General features: G+C 34.5%; 1 protein-coding gene across 1 annotated transcript in view; it reads right to left on the bottom strand.

The window, feature by feature from the left end:
* The window catches only part of LOC128220576 (allatostatin-A receptor-like), a 137,691-nt gene extending 120,871 nt beyond the window's left edge, over positions 1-16,820 (bottom strand). Inside the window, exon 1 of the mRNA XM_052929027.1 lies at positions 16,349-16,820. The gene's annotated coding sequence lies outside the window, so the exon portion shown is untranslated. The remainder of the gene's footprint in view (positions 1-16,348) is intronic.
* Positions 16,821-17,004: the final 184 nt, after the last annotated feature.

Below are 17,004 nucleotides of genomic sequence, written 5' to 3'. Positions count from 1 at the left end.
AAAGATCCTATTGTTTTGGTGGCCTGTATATTGTGTCGTAAGTTCCTTTATAAAAAGGTCCTTAAGTTCTGGTGGCCTGTATATTGTGTCGTAAGTTCTTTTATAAAAAAGATCCTTAAGTTTTGGAGGCCTGTATATTGTGTAGTAAGTTCATTTATAAGAAGATCCTATTGTTCTTGAGGCCTGTATATTGTGTAGTAAGTTCCGTTATAAGAAGATCCTATTGTTCTTGAGGCCTGTATATTGTGTAGTAAGTTCCTTTATAAGAAGATCCTATTGTTCTTGAGGCCTGATTATTGTAAATTCTAATTTATCCATGCAAAAATGTTTTAATACAAATAATTAAATTGGTTGAAACATCGGCGGTTCTGTTTATAAGAACAGATTTTTTATCATAATGTCGAATAATCCGAAAGCTTTTAGAAACCATTAAGTCATAATACGGATCTAAAATATTTTCCAGAAAAGTGATTTTACAAGATAAGATTGATGTCTTGTATTTGCCGCAGTGCACTATCATACTAAACCAATGTCCAAGTCTTCTAACCGTTTTAGAGGGAATCATATCTCAGGAAGTAGAAATACTTCATGCGATAACTGTTACAAGAAAATCGCATTATTTTGTTGTTAAAATTTATGTTTATAATTGATATTTTGAGCACCTTTGAAGACCGAGGTTTTTATGTTCAATACATGTTCCAGTTTGAGTGTGTGTGTTACTTTCTGTTGTAATGTTTAATGTACATCATTTTAGGAAGTGTTTGCTTGTCTTGATATGCCAGTTTGTTTTTTACACATATGATTTTAATTCTACCTTCTCACCAACCGGTCACGTATACATTCAAAGTGACTTCATGCAACAATAGGTAGGCAAATGGTTAAATTAATATCGCAATATAATCACACCTAGATAAACGTATGTCCTTTGAATTGCATCCATATTCCGATGAACACAACAACTGTGGAGTACCGCTGATACAAGACTGTGGAGTACCGCTGATACAACAACTGTGGATTACCGCTGATACAACAACTGTGGATTGCCGCACAACTGTGGATTACCGCCGATATCACAACTGTTGGTTGCCGCTGATACAACAACTGTGGAGTACCGCTGATACAACAACTGTGGAGTACCGCTGATACAACAACTGTGGAGTACCGCTGATACAACAACTGTGGAGTACCGCTGATACAACAACTGTGGAGTACCGCTGATACAACAACTGTGGATTACCGCTGATACAACAACTGTGGAGTACCGCTGATACAACAACTGTGGAGTACCGCTGATACAACAACTGTGGATTGCCGCTGATACCACAACTGTGGATTACCGCTGATACAACAACTGTGGATTACCGCTGATACAACAACTGTGGATTACCGCTGATACAACAACTGTGGAGTACCGCTGATACAACAACTGTGGAGTACCGCTGATACAACAACTGTGGAGTACCGCTGATACAACAACTGTGGATTACCGCTGATACAACAACTGTGGAGTACCGCTGATACAACAACTGTGGATTACCGCTGATACAACAACTGTGGATTACCGCTGATACAACAACTGTGGAGTACCGCTGATACAACAACTGTGGAGTACCGCTGATACAACAACTGTGGAGTACCGCTGATACAACAACTGTGGATTACCGCTGATACAACAACTGTGGAGTACCGCTGATACAACAACTGTGGAGTACCGCTGATACAACAACTGTGGAGTACCGCTGATACAACAACTGTGGAGTACCGCTGATACAACAACTGTGGAGTACCGCTGATACAACAACTGTGGATTGCTGCACACCTGTGGATTACCGCCGATATCACAACTGTTGGTTGCCGCTGATACAACAACTGTTGATTGCCGCTGATACAACAACTGTGGATTACCGCTGATACAACAACTGTGGAGTACCGCTGATACAACAACTGTGGAGTACCGCTGATACAACAACTGTGGAGTACCGCTGATGCAACAACTGTGGATTACCGCTGATACAACAACTGTGGATTACCGCTGATACAACAACTGTGGAGTACCGCTGATACAACAACTGTGGATTGCTGCACACCTGTGGATTACCGCCGATATCACAACTGTTGATTGCCGCTGATACAACAACTGTGGATTACCGCTGATACAACAACTGTGGAGTACCGCTGATACAACAACTGTGGATTGCCGCACAACTGTGGATTACCGCCGATATAACAACTGTTGATTGCCGCTGATACAACAACTGTGGATTACCGCTGATACAACAACTGTGGATAACCGCTGATACAACAACTGTGGATTACCGCTGATACAGCAACTGTTGATTACCGCTGATACAACAACTGTGGAGTACCGCTGATACAGCAACTGTGGATTACCGCTGATACAACAACTGTGGAGTACCGCTGATACAGCAACTGTGGATTACCGCTGATACAACAACTGTGGAGTACCGCTGATACAGCAACTGTGGATTACCGCTGATACAACAACTGTGGAGTACCGCTGATACAACAACTGTGGATTGCCGCACAACTGTGGATTACCGCCGATATAACAACTGTTGATTACCGCTGATACAACAACTGTGGATTACCGCTGATACAACAACTGGGAATTGCCGCTGATACAACCACTGTGGAGTACCGCTGATACAACAATTGTGGAGTACCGCTGATCCGCTGATACAACAATTGTGGAGTACCGCTGATACCACAAACGCTTACTTGTGATTGGGCGGTTCACAGTAAAACGAATATGAAAGCGATGAAACAAGTGACGGCACTTGCGCTGCCGCTGTTCAAACAACCGATTATATACGACATTTTAATGTCTTTGAAGCGTCACTTTACATTGTTCGGACTTATTCAAGAATTGATAGAGCTCAGTACTAAAACATTTGTGATGAAGTGCAGAATAACATTTGCATTTTCATTGTCCCTTGATATTTATAAATAAAATATGTAAAGCACCGACAATAGCATATCAAATATGTATCTGTCATGAAGAATGGTCGATTCGTATTACCACTTGCTCTCCTGGCTAACGAAGAAAAATTGTGGTAAAACGAGACTGTGATATTGTTTTTGCTATTCTATAATCATTTACAAGGAGGCTTGATGTAGGTGACACATTTTGTTGTAAATAACTTTTACGACTAAGGAAAACGACTGTTTCCACATTGATTATTTTATATAAGAAAGTATACAATAAGTTTTATTTCCATTCATGCGTCATGTAATATACGCAATGTAAATCACAGTATATAAGAAATGTAGAAAATAAACAAAGCAGAAACGAAGGTTGAATTGCAAATTAAGCCTAAATCCCATTGTTGAAAACGTTTAGTGGATCAATTTACTTAAACATGTTACCCATTATTAATTTGATCACGGATGTATGGTGTCGTTGATCTGTCTCAAGTAGAGTTGTGTTATAAAAGTTTGCATACTTTCCTAAAAAATCGTCTCTGCATCAATACGGAATTGTATTTGTAAATTGCTCGGACGCACATGAGCGAATATAACAAGTTTTAAAAAGAAATTAATAAAAACGTACGTATACGCAATATCATTGTGTAAAATTGTTCATATTCACACACATTAGCTTTGTTAACTATGCACTTTCATCATAGTCCTGTTTTTCATGAGTACAACGAACACATTATAATCGAAATGGTAATGTGTTCGCCGACTACGTTCAAGACTGAGTCAGTGAGCATATTTTTGCAACAGGTTTATTTTGCATTTGAACAATTCAGGACTGGCATTCCTTACTCCCTTACAAAATCGTATCATAGAGATAGTATCATAGAGATAGTATCAGTGAGATAGTATCATAGAGGTAGTATCATAGAGATAGTATCATAGAGATAATATCAAAGAGATAGTATCATAGAGATAATATCATAGAGATAGTATCATAGAGTTAGTATCATAGAGATAGTATCATAGAGTTAGTATCATAGAGATAATATCATAGAGATAGTATCATAGAGTTAGTATCATAGAGATAATATCATAGAGATAGTATCATAGAGATAGTATCATAGAGATAGTATCATAGAGATAGTATCATAGAGTTAGTATCATAGAGATAATATCATAGAGATAGTATCATAGAGATAATATCATAGAGATAGTATCATAGAGTTAGTATCATAGAGATAATATCATAGAGATAGTATCATAGAGATAATATCATAGAGATAGTATCATAGAGATATAATCATAGAGATAGTATCATAGAGATAATATCATAGAGATAGTATCATAGAGATAGTATCATAGAGATAATATCATAGAGATAATATCAAAGAGATAGTATCATAGAGATAGTATCATAGAGATAATATCATAGAGATAGTATCATAGAGATAGTATCATGGAGATAATATCATACAGATAGTATCATACAGATAATATCATACAGATAATATCATACAGATAGTATCATACAGATAGTATTATCGAGAGAGTATGTTGTAACAATGCGATACGTATCATAGAGAAAGTATCATAGAGATAGTATCAATAGAGATAGTATCATACAGATAGTATCATACAGATAGTATCATAAAGATAGTATCATACAGATAGTATTATCGAGGGAGCATTTTGTTACAATGCGATACGTATCATAGAAATAGTACCATAGAGATAGTATCAATAGAGACAGTAGCATAGAGATAGTATCATAGAAATAGTACCATAGAGATAGTATCATAGAGTTAGTATCATAGAGATAGAATTTTGATACAATGCGATACTTATCATGAGATAGTATCATAGATATAGTATCATATATATAGTATCATAGAGATAGTATCATAGAGATAGTATCATAGAGTTAGTATCATAGAGATAATATCATAGAGATAGTATCATAGAGATAATATCATAGAGATAGTATCATAGAGTTAGTATCATAGAGATAATATCATAGAGATAGTATCATAGAGATAATATCATAGAGATAGTATCATAGAGATATAATCATAGAGATAGTATCATAGAGATAATATCATAGAGATAGTATCATAGAGATAGTATCATAGAGATAATATCATAGAGATAATATCAAAGAGATAGTATCATAGAGATAGTATCATAGAGATAATATCATAGAGATAGTATCATAGAGATAGTATCATGGAGATAATATCATACAGATAGTATCATACAGATAATATCATACAGATAATATCATACAGATAGTATCATACAGATAGTATTATCGAGAGAGTATGTTGTAACAATGCGATACGTATCATAGAGAAAGTATCATAGAGATAGTATCAATAGAGATAGTATCATACAGATAGTATCATACAGATAGTATCATAAAGATAGTATCATACAGATAGTATTATCGAGGGAGCATTTTGTTACAATGCGATACGTATCATAGAAATAGTACCATAGAGATAGTATCAATAGAGACAGTAGCATAGAGATAGTATCATAGAAATAGTACCATAGAGATAGTATCATAGAGTTAGTATCATAGAGATAGAATTTTGATACAATGCGATACTTATCATGAGATAGTATCATAGATATAGTATCATATATATAGTATCATAGAGATAGTATCATAGAGATAGTATCAATAGAGATAGTATCATAGAGATAGTATCATAGAGTTAGTATCATAGAGATAGAATTTTGTTACAATGCGATACGTATCATGAGATAGTATCATAGATATAGTATCATAGTTAGAGTATCATAGAGATAGTATCATAGAGATAGTATCAAAGAGATAGTATCAAAGAGTTAGTATCATAGAGATAGAATTTTGTTACAATGCGATACGTATCATGAGATAGTATCATAGATATAGTATCATAGATAGAGTATCATAGAGATAGTATCATAGAGATAGTATCATAGAGATAGTATTTTGTTACAATGCGATACGTTTCATAGAGATAGTATTCCGTTATAATGTTATTGATGTAACTTGAAGTTTAACGGCTTGCTTATATATATCAACTTCTTCGGTGATCGTCATTTACCGTACACAACACTTTTAAAACAAATGGATGTATTTCAAAAAAATCAGAAACCATGGCAATATGCGTAAACGCATGGATTTTTCAACTCTAGACTAATCTAAACAATAAATCTTCCAGAAAATCCTTAATGAGAGACATTGTTGGCTCTGCATTCCAAAAACTAGCCACCATAACTATCTTGTCGAACACAACAAATCACATCTCTCATGGCAAGCAAACCCTTTCCGTGACAGCAGACATTAATCTATCCGAAAAAAACCTCAACATGTATAGTACATATATTATAATTATATAATTAAAAAAATAATCCCACCAACGTCTGTTTTGTTATTTCATTTGTTTGTTTTGTAGATTACTCCAGAAATAAATCCTATTTTGGCAAAGAAGTGAATTTTGTCCCGCAGAACGTCGGTATAGTATTCACATCAACGTATATAACGCTGCGTTGCGTTCTTGTTCATTTATACCAACTATTAAAGTAGAATGCTATCACTGTAACGCTGTCAGAGCGGTTGGTTCCGCATACGCACCAATACCCATCAGCTCTCAACAATAAAGCTGGTAGTAACAATTAAGAACACATTTAGTGTTAATGCCCTGGGTTTGTTGTAATCATAACATATTTTTAAAATTCGATTGTTTACGAAAGAGCCTGTAGTTGTGGTCGAGATGGAAAAGGCGCCTAGGACGATGTCATATTCACACGTATTATTACAAATGATTCCAATAAATAAATATCAATATCATCTAACGACTGACTGTTTTCTTCCTCAAATTATGTTTCCAGCGGAATATTGTGTGAGGAAGGAGTCCAAACAATCATTCACGGAATGCTGGTCTCGACTTTGATGGAAATTGAGACTAACCTTAATCTAAAAAGGTTACAGATATAGCGACTTGCACGAAATATGACCCCTAGTGTTGATATTGAATGAATATCGTATCTGAATCCATGTAACATCAATCGTTGTGGATTTTGTTTCTGATGGACCAATGAAGCTTCATTTTGCACATTCATTTCAGAAATGAAGACGCTATCTGTTATTAATGCTCGAATTACTTTTGATTAATCGGATACTCGTGTTTCAATCTCATACCAAGATACACCGTGATAAATGCAATAAGTTTTAAGATACGATTCATTTAGATGTGTTGATGACGGAAACGATGTACTTGAATGGCTGATTGTGCATGTTTACTTTGTGGCCTGCTTATGACAGTGTCCTTGTACGCAAGACTACACACAGCAGTGTGCCTCTAAAAGAAATGAATAACTGTGAAATGAATTACTTTTGTTGTTTTTGTTGACGCTTGTGAATCAGCAAATGAGATCACTGACCGGAATCTGATTGAGTCATTTAAATACAACAAAACGAACACGTCGGCGAATGTTCATTAAGTCATTAATTGGCTAATGAAATGGATAATTCAGCGTTTACTCTGGCCTGAACATTAATAAGTTGGTATTGTTGAGCAAAAACTGCAAGACTATCTTTCCTTTAATTAGTGGTCTTGTGTTTTGACGGATATACATCAACATAATTATGCAGTAATTTATATAATTTTTATTGAACTATTTATTTATGTGATATATTGAGTTGTTTTTAAAACAATTGAAGGAAAAGCAGCATTTAAAATCTTTTCCTTCAGTTGTGATATTATACATTGTAAATTGGTCGATTTTTAACAACATTTTATTAACGAATTATTGTCTGACGTTTGCTGCTAATCTGTAAATTTATTAATAACCTGAAATATTGTCTTCAAAGCGGTCTTCGAAAACTGATGTCTCGTGTAAACGGGAGATTAGTTGATAAGAGATCATTTCGAAGGAAAGGGTAAAATAGTTGAACATTAAATTTCTATTTTTTGAGAATAGGTCTGGAAAAATGCATTGGAAAATAACTTAAATTGTGTGCCCAAGTTAAGCTTGCAGGGTGCATAACTTCAAATCACTATCAATCTATGTTTCAAGTTCCAATTCCTTCAAGGGGTTTCTGGACAAAGTTTGCATTATAAAAACAATCAAGATAACTCTGAAATTGAGTGACCCAGTGTTATAATTCTTGCAAGGTGCACGACTTCACATCGCTATCGTTCTATGTTCAAAGTTTCAATCAATTTCTTCAAATATATTTTGTGCGAGGACAAAATTTGCATTATAAAAAACAAAGAGAGATAACTCTGTCATAACGTGTTCAAGACTTATAAATCCTGCAATGTGAACAACTTCACATCACTATCTATATATGTTCAAATTTTTAATCAATTCTTTCAAACAGCTTTAGGGCTGTAAGCAGATAGACCTGCATACTTTTATAACCGTAAATCGGAATCTAGCATCGGTAGGTCCACAAAATATTTTCTAACATTTGACGAATTAATGACCGCACGGGCATATCAATCCCAGCGCTGTTAGAACTGCGGTGGTCAACGACCTTATTTACATTATGAATCTGCTCTAATACGAGTTCGTAAATATGGTATGCATTTTGCATGAGTAGCTTGCTAAAAGTAGCGCTATAGTGAGTATAAATAATTTGTTAGATTAACAAGTGCGAATAAGCTGCGTTTTATGCGAAATTACGCGTTAAAATTCATCGAAACGCAATATGTTAATACCGACGAATAAAAAAAGCAAAATAAAAAGTAGAATACGCAAATAGTTTGAAGATGAACGCGCATATGACTAAAAATAAATATAGATTTATAAAAGTGTTAAGATTTTGGCCGCGGTCGGGGAGCTAGATACTTTCGGTTAAAAAATGAATCTAGGTCAACGGATTCGGACAGGTTTACTTCCCGGATATTAACCAGACAAACTCGGTAAAACCCGGAAAAAAACATGGATCCTTTTGAAAATTCTAAAGTATAGTCATGTTATGCCGAGTGGAACGGAAGGTATGTGAAGATTTCTCAGTTTGTCTAAGTAATTTCAGCCCAGAGTTTTGAGCGTGTTGCACATGTTTCATTTTGTCCACGAGTGGCCTAGATTGAAGGCAATGATAAGTTACATCAATACATACAGAGAAACCGTAGTTTGTTGTTGATTCATCCAATTAGAAATTTTGTGCGAGGATTCTGTCGTTGTAAAAAGAGACCTTCAATATTAACATAATTAACATGTCCAATACTTTTTGGGATGCATTTGGTTTAGGGGACATACGATGGTAGTAAATTGAATACGACTCAGTCATGTTTGAAGTGATTTTACTAAAAATGCTTAGTATTCAGTTTATCCGTGACAATGCATTCATTATGAAACAAAGGTTCTAGATAAGGTTTCGTATGCAATAGAATATATCTCCATACTTTTGTAATTATTTGGGTATTCCACATATTAAGTAAGCATTTCAAGTGACTGTAAGGCCAAGGATTTGCGAGGGAACTCAAGAGCATGCGTATGCGTATGCTATCTTTAGATTTGTTTTACAGTTACATGACTTACTCACAAAACGTAGCAGACCGAAATCTTTTCAGCGCTTTAAGCGTTTTGGTTTGAGTAAGTGCCAGGATGACATTAACATGAACTAATGAACAAGGTGGGATGACTGTTATGAAGTCCCCAAAAGTTAAAAATGCATACGATTTGAATTTGCTATCTATATTTTGACTTTGCTATCTATATATGTACCAAGTTAAAAACAAGTGCTTCAATCAGTTGTTTTTTTGTAAATGCCTGGACTATGTTTGCATTATTACAAATTTGAATAAGGGAAATCAATTTGCAATTTGCACATCTTCACATCGGTTGCAAACTATGTTCATAATTTCATTCATCTCCGTCAAGTACTTTATTTCAAGTTCTGCTCCTCCATTCTGCATTTGGTTGAATGAAAGTATAATAACAAGAAAATAATTGATGCATAGCATCAAGTCGGCATGATAAAAATAGAAGAAGAAAAAACATGCATGAAGGTCACCAAAAAGTTGTTATTTACTTCAATGATAAAATGTAAACATATTTTCGAAAGGTTTTATTGTCGATGATATTGTCGGTAATATTGTAACAATTGAGTGAATCATCAGGATTTTTTTTCTTTTGAGTGGCATTTTCAAAACAAAAAATAAAGCTTAATGTTAGTTTTTCAAAACTCCTTTTGTAGCTACTCGCCAAAACCATTACTGCGTAGCAGATTGAGAAACATATAGGTTATTGTTATAGTACCGTGTAACCTTCATCTATTCGGGGAAAAGTTGGTATAAAAAGAATAAATATTTTCAATAAAAAAACATTCAGGTTCGTAATTAAAATTTAAGACGTCTATATCAATGAACATAGACGTTTTTAAAACATGTTAAGTTTCATTTAGGACAATATCAAATAAAGTAGGTCCTCTCTGGACGCCGACTAAGAGGACAAGGAGAAAGAGAAGAAGAAGAAGAAGAAGAAGAAGAAGAAGAAGAAGAAGAAGAAGAAGAAGAAGAAGAAGAAGAAGAAGAAGAAGAAGAAGAAGAAAAAGAAGAAGATGAAGAATGCTAAATACAGAATATCATCGGGAGACATAACATATTGAATGAAATAAGTTTACAGCAAAATGAAAAAAAAAAATGAAATGCTATTCATTTAGATGAAATTTAGTTTCAGTTACTACTCTTGCAAAATCGTTTTTTTATGTAAGTAGGGTAAAAGATTCACATGATTAATTGGAATATGAAGCCAAAAATAAAGTTAAATGTTTACAATAAAGTTGTGGTTCCAATCACAAATTGTTCTGACCTTGACTATAGAATGCATCATTTTATTGGCGACAGAACTGTGAGAATACAATACACGTCTGTCATTTTCAATTCCAACTTGATATATCATAATCCTCGTCTTGCAAGATACGTACAAAATTACTACAATTTGTTGTAACACAGCAGAACAAATGCACGGGGTTGGAAAAGGAAGAAACGGTTTGCATTCATCATCGATCGCAATATATCACTTTGTGTTGATCTTATAAGGAATAATTTCTAAAGAATGGGCCTTCCTGGAAGGGTGATTACTCAAATAGGAATAAATCGTCAAAGCAGACTAAGCAAAATATATCGGCAATCGAATTCCTCGTTAAGGGTGATAATAATAGGCAATAAATCCCTGCTGATGATTAAAATCACATGTACAGATAGCAACATCAATGTTGTGCATTACTGTCATCATTGACATCAATGTTGTGCATGACTGTCATCATTGACATCAATGTTGTGCATATCTGTCAATGAATGTGCATGACTGTCATCATTGACATCCATGTCGTGTATTACTGACATCATTGACATCAATGTTGGGCATGACTGTCATCATTGACACCAATGTTGTGCATATCTGTCATCATTGACATCAATGTCGTGCATGACTGTCATCATTGACATCAATGTTGTGCATATCTGTCATCATTGACATCAATGTCGTGCATGACTGTCATCATTGACATCAATGTTGTGCATATCTGTCATCATTGACATCAATGTCGTGCATGACTGTCATCATTGACATCAATGTTGTGCATATCTGTCATCATTGACATCAATGTTGTGAATATCTGTCATCATTGACATCAATGTCGTGCATGACTGTAATCATTGACATCAATGTCGTGCATGACTGTCATCATTGACACCAATGATGTGCATATCTATCATCATTGACATCAATGTTCTGAATATCTGTCATCATTGACATCAATATCGTGCATGACTGTCATCATTGACATCCATGTCGTGTATGACTGACATCATTGACATCAATGTTTGGCATGACTGTCATCATTGACATCAATGTTGTGCATGGCTGTCAGCATTGACATCAATGTCGTGCATGGCTGTCATCATTGACATCAATGTTTTGCATGGCTGTCATCATTGACATCAATGTCGTGCATTGTCGTCATCATTGAAATCAATGTTGTGCATATCTGTCATCATTGACATCAATGTCGTTATCTGTCATCATTGACATCAATGTCGTTATATGTCATCAATGACATCAATGTCGTACATGGCTGTCGTCATTGACATTAGTGTCGCGTATGGCTGTCATCATTGACTTCAATGTCGTACATGGCTGACGTCTGCTGCGAATTCATTAACATTGTGGTTTTGAAACCATGAACTTCATAGAAAAGTAGAAAAGCACTGTGTAAAAACGAACGCTGCGCAGAAGTATAGCAAAACAATATATGCCTACCGGAAAACAATATATGCCTACCGGAAAACAATATAAGCCTACCGGAAAATAATATTTGCTTACCGTATTTTATGATCATTTTTGTTTAAAAGATACTCTTGAAGAATTGTATCAGATGTCATGTATAACTAAATACATTATTTAATGAAAACGAATAATTTCCATTCTTAATGGCATTTGTCGTTTGCGATTTTGTTGTGTAACACCCGACCTCATTGCTCCATATCATTACATTCACAAATAATGCATAGTTTCTACACGTATCGCCATTTTAGCAGCTAAAGAAATTCAGAATAAGCCAAGGTCTGAAATAACACTTCCTGTCGGCCCGGTCAGCTGCTCTCACCAACATTCATCACACTTGGACGGAGGTCGGCAAATAAGCCATTCTGGGAGTTGATTAAATCAGTTGCACTAGCAAATAGCTTCATCTGTACCAACTTCTCTTACAAACTTTATATAATCATCTAGAAACTTTCTTATTTATGGTAAAGTTGAACGTAAATGGTTTTCCTACTTCTAAGATTCAATATAACAATCAATGAAATTAGTTTCGAACTTTAGCACCAATGCTAAGTTTATTGAACATTGCATGTTTGTTTTTTAAATAACCACGATGTACCAGCTAGAATTTGGGATGTAAAAACTGTGTAAAATACTTGCAACATATGGATACATCATCATTATTATCGTTGACATGTTCATTGCGCATCATTATTATCGTTGACCTGTTCATTGTGCATGCTTTTTCTGCTTGTTTCTGAAAGATTCCAAACTCTACATGTCTTATTAATCTCAGATATTGGAGTATTAAACGACAAAATATTTCAAATATCTTTAAACAAAGCCGCCCAGGTTTTCACCTGAAACTTTTAAAAACATACCACGAAAACACTAAACCTGGCAAATGAAAACGATGATAGATTACTTGGAACGAACCAATTCAGTTGTGTCGAAACAAACAATTGGTAGATGGGCTAAAAGCCCCGCAACTCAGAAACATTCAACCTCATAGTACTCGAACAGCATCCACATCTGATTATCATTATTATAATTGCGTGTGCTTTTGAACTATTTTATAAACATATTTATCGAACGAAAAACACAAGATTAAATTGAGAAATGTAAATTAGCATTAAATGTATCTTCATGGTTTGCCTTTTTCTATTTCTACTTTTGTGAGTATTGTCATGTAATTGTAAAACAAATTAACAGAAAGATCTTAAGATAATATATGTTATGAATTCCTTCGCAAATTGTTTTGTTATTGTTTGTGTATACTCAGTTAAATCTAAACTATGTAGTATGAGTCACTTGAAATACTACATTTAATATGCGGAATACCCAAATAATTACTTAGGCATGGAGTAATACTCAATTGCATATAAAACCTTGTCTGGAACTTATGATGGTTTCATAAACAATGCACTGCAACGGATAAAGCATTTAGGCATTTTCTTAGTAAAATTTATTCTATACTTCAAACATGACTGAGTCGTATCTAATTCACTACAAAGGTATGACCCTTAAATCATCCAACACAATGCATTAGATGTGTTAATTAAGCTTATGTTTGTTTTTTTCTACAATTACAGGATCTTCTCGCGAAGTTTCTCTGGATCAAATCACCCACACTTTATTATTCCCTGTATGTATTGATGTATATTAACATTGTCCTCAACTATTGTCACTTGTAGATAAAATGAACAAATTTATATTAGTGGTTTATAAATATGCATATGATACATGCTCAAGACTTTCGGCTTAAATTACCGTGATAAACTGAGCATTCAAACACTTTCTGTTCCTATCGGTAATACATGACTATACTCACATATCATTGCAGGTCGAAAGCCTGTCAACGCTTTACGAGCTTTGATTTTGAATGTAAAAGTGTATACTATGCATTTAAGAAGTTCAAGGTTGTATTTGATTACACAAAGAAATGGTTTGATGCTACACAGTCGCACAACCTTAATCATATATTGTCGAGAAATAGCCGTCAAGACAATAACTTATTCTTACAGGATAAAATGAACTGCTATAATTTAATTTAAACATTTTGGCTTCACAGCTTACGTCAAATGAGCATTTAATTGCATCTACATCACGATCCATGATTTTTCCGGGTTTTAAAGAGTTCTCCAGGTTAATTTCCGAGGAATAAACCTGTCTAAATCCGATGACCCAAATTCTTTTTTTAACTTTTACTATCTAGTTCCCCGGCCGCGGCCAAAATCTAAACACAGATACATATACGTATAAAAATGTACATGTATTTATTTTGATTAAGTGTACGCTCATTTTGAAACTGTTTGGGTATAATGCTTTTTATAAATGCGTTTTGTAATTCGTCGATATTAAAAAATGTCTTTTCAATGATTTCAATTGCGTAATTACGCAATAACGCAGCTTATTCGCACTTGTTAAATGCATAACATATCATCAGTAGGCGTAACATTGCTACTTTTAGTAAGCTGCTTTATATGCAGAACGCAGGCCGTAGCTTATAGAAAAGATTGGTTAATGCGAAAAATAGATGTAAATGTTTATGTAAAGTATGTCGTTGACAGTTCTAACAACACTGGGGTTGATACGTCCGTGCACAAAACGGCAATTGTAGTCATGGCAACAGGGATGCATGTTTACAATTTTTAATGGACAAGGATACATTTATAAATTGCAAGAAAATATAATTATTATTAATAACACATTTCTTTCATCTTTCCCCTATCTATGTTGTGTAGGAACCGTTTTGATGTCTGTATATAGTTAAACAATCGATTTAACAAGTTTTACAAAGAAATATTATCAAGACGCCTATAACGATTGTCTACATATTCGCTACCTTTTAATTTAGACTGGTCGCTGGTCAGACGTAGTGGTTATTTCCCTTTGTCAAGGGAAAGCACTGCGCTATGAAAATCCTTATATTTTCACCCGCATACATGTCAAAAATCTTAACCATATCAAACACAGGATTTATTAACACCCTCTCAAATGTTTAAACTTATGTTTACTCTTATTCGAAAAAAAATAATATTGTTGGTGCCTTGCAATAGAATTCGTCTGGTTGATAGTTCGATTTTCCGCCAAGAGCATTGTTTTCGGTCATTGTGCTCCGAACCAACAGACAACTTAAACAACAACACTACAATGAAATAGCATGTTCCTGTAATCATTTAACAATTATACATTAAACAATTTTTTTTTCATGCTTTTTGGTGATATTTCGTGTTTTATCAGTGAAGTAACATGAATGATAATATATGTGAACGCAGTGAAGACATCTTTAAGAACAACTTTAAAAATAAATAGTGTTAACTTCGCTTTGATCAAAACTGAAGACATCACTTTTGTAACAGCCAATAAATCGTCGAAATGATGATTTGACATTTAAAAAACTGTATACATCTTTTTGAAATAATGCGGTTCCTGGCCTGAAACAGCTCCTGTAAAACACAATTTACCGGTCGATGATGGTTATCGTTTCTATGAAAAACATTTGCTTCGACAAAGTACAAAACTATTACAAACAAAAAAATGCTGGAACATTAATTCAATGTAAGATCATCTATTTAATAATCTAAGCTGTTTTGTCTTTTGTATATGTAAAATTTAAGGGATAAGAATTTTGGAGTCTATTATAAGACCAGAACAAATGTCGAGATAAGAATGTTAGAACACATGTTACAAGCATATATTCGGAATAAGAATGTTGGAACAGATGTAGCCAGCAAATATGTCGGGAAAAGAATGTTGAACTATTATTTATGTAACCTTTATTTATGTCTTGGCATAATAATGAGGCGTTAGAGAAATATTGTATTGTATTAACTATATCTGAGTTTCAAAGCCATCGATCTATTATATGACAGCCTATTTCAGTCTAAAATCACTCTTAATATGTGTACAATAGTAGTGCAAATTTAATTTAATAAGCTCTTGTTCATGGAAATGGAAAACTGCAAAGTCCTTTCGATTTACACGGAGAGATAACCACGATTCGGGTTTTTTTTAGAAAATAGTTAACATTTATCGTGTGTGTCATAGTACATATATTTAAACCTATCACATATATTTTTAAATAAATTCATCTTCTCGCTGATAATTATCATCCTTAACAGATATACAATTTGCTTACCTTAATGATGATAGCGTGTTTCTAATTCCGTGGTGTTAAACAAATAGAAGAATAACACCGTACTTCTTTCTTGAATTCGTTATACCTGCCCGTGTGATAGTTAATAGTTATCTCTTCGAAATCATTGAAATACCACCGAGTCCGAAGTTTGTACGTGAAACCCACTGTGACACAGCTCAGATACGTCCTTCAGATGCCGACAGCAAAATGCGAAGAATTCTCATGAACAAGTATAAACGAGGCAATACGTTTTTCTGACTTAAGCACAAATACTCATGTTGGAAACAATTTTGAGTTCCTAACGAAAACGAATTAACAGAGCGCGGTTCCGAAATCAAACTCTTCTTTACATGCAGAGATTATGAGCTGTCTTCCTCCACAAAATTTTCCCGGCAACAATATGCAATGATCACGCCGACAACGCAACGTTTTGTTAAACTGGAAGACGGTCTCCGATACACCGTGAAATAAAGCATCAGTGTTCTGTCAGATAGCTCGCAATGGAATAATTGTACCAATACCGTTCTATAGCTTTTTGACCGATGAAGACGTGTATTGGGTTTTGATTGGCTGCAAAGAAAAGCTATCGTCGGAAAGCGCTCCAAACAAGCTACTGATGGACAGAAGAACCCGGTGTTAACTTAATAACGCGCTGC

Source organism: Mya arenaria, chromosome 2 (assembly GCF_026914265.1).
Source record: "Mya arenaria isolate MELC-2E11 chromosome 2, ASM2691426v1".
Taxonomy (NCBI): Eukaryota; Metazoa; Mollusca; class Bivalvia; order Myida; family Myidae; genus Mya; species Mya arenaria.
Note: the sequence above shows the minus strand (reverse complement) of the source record. Positions and strands in the feature narration are given on the sequence as shown.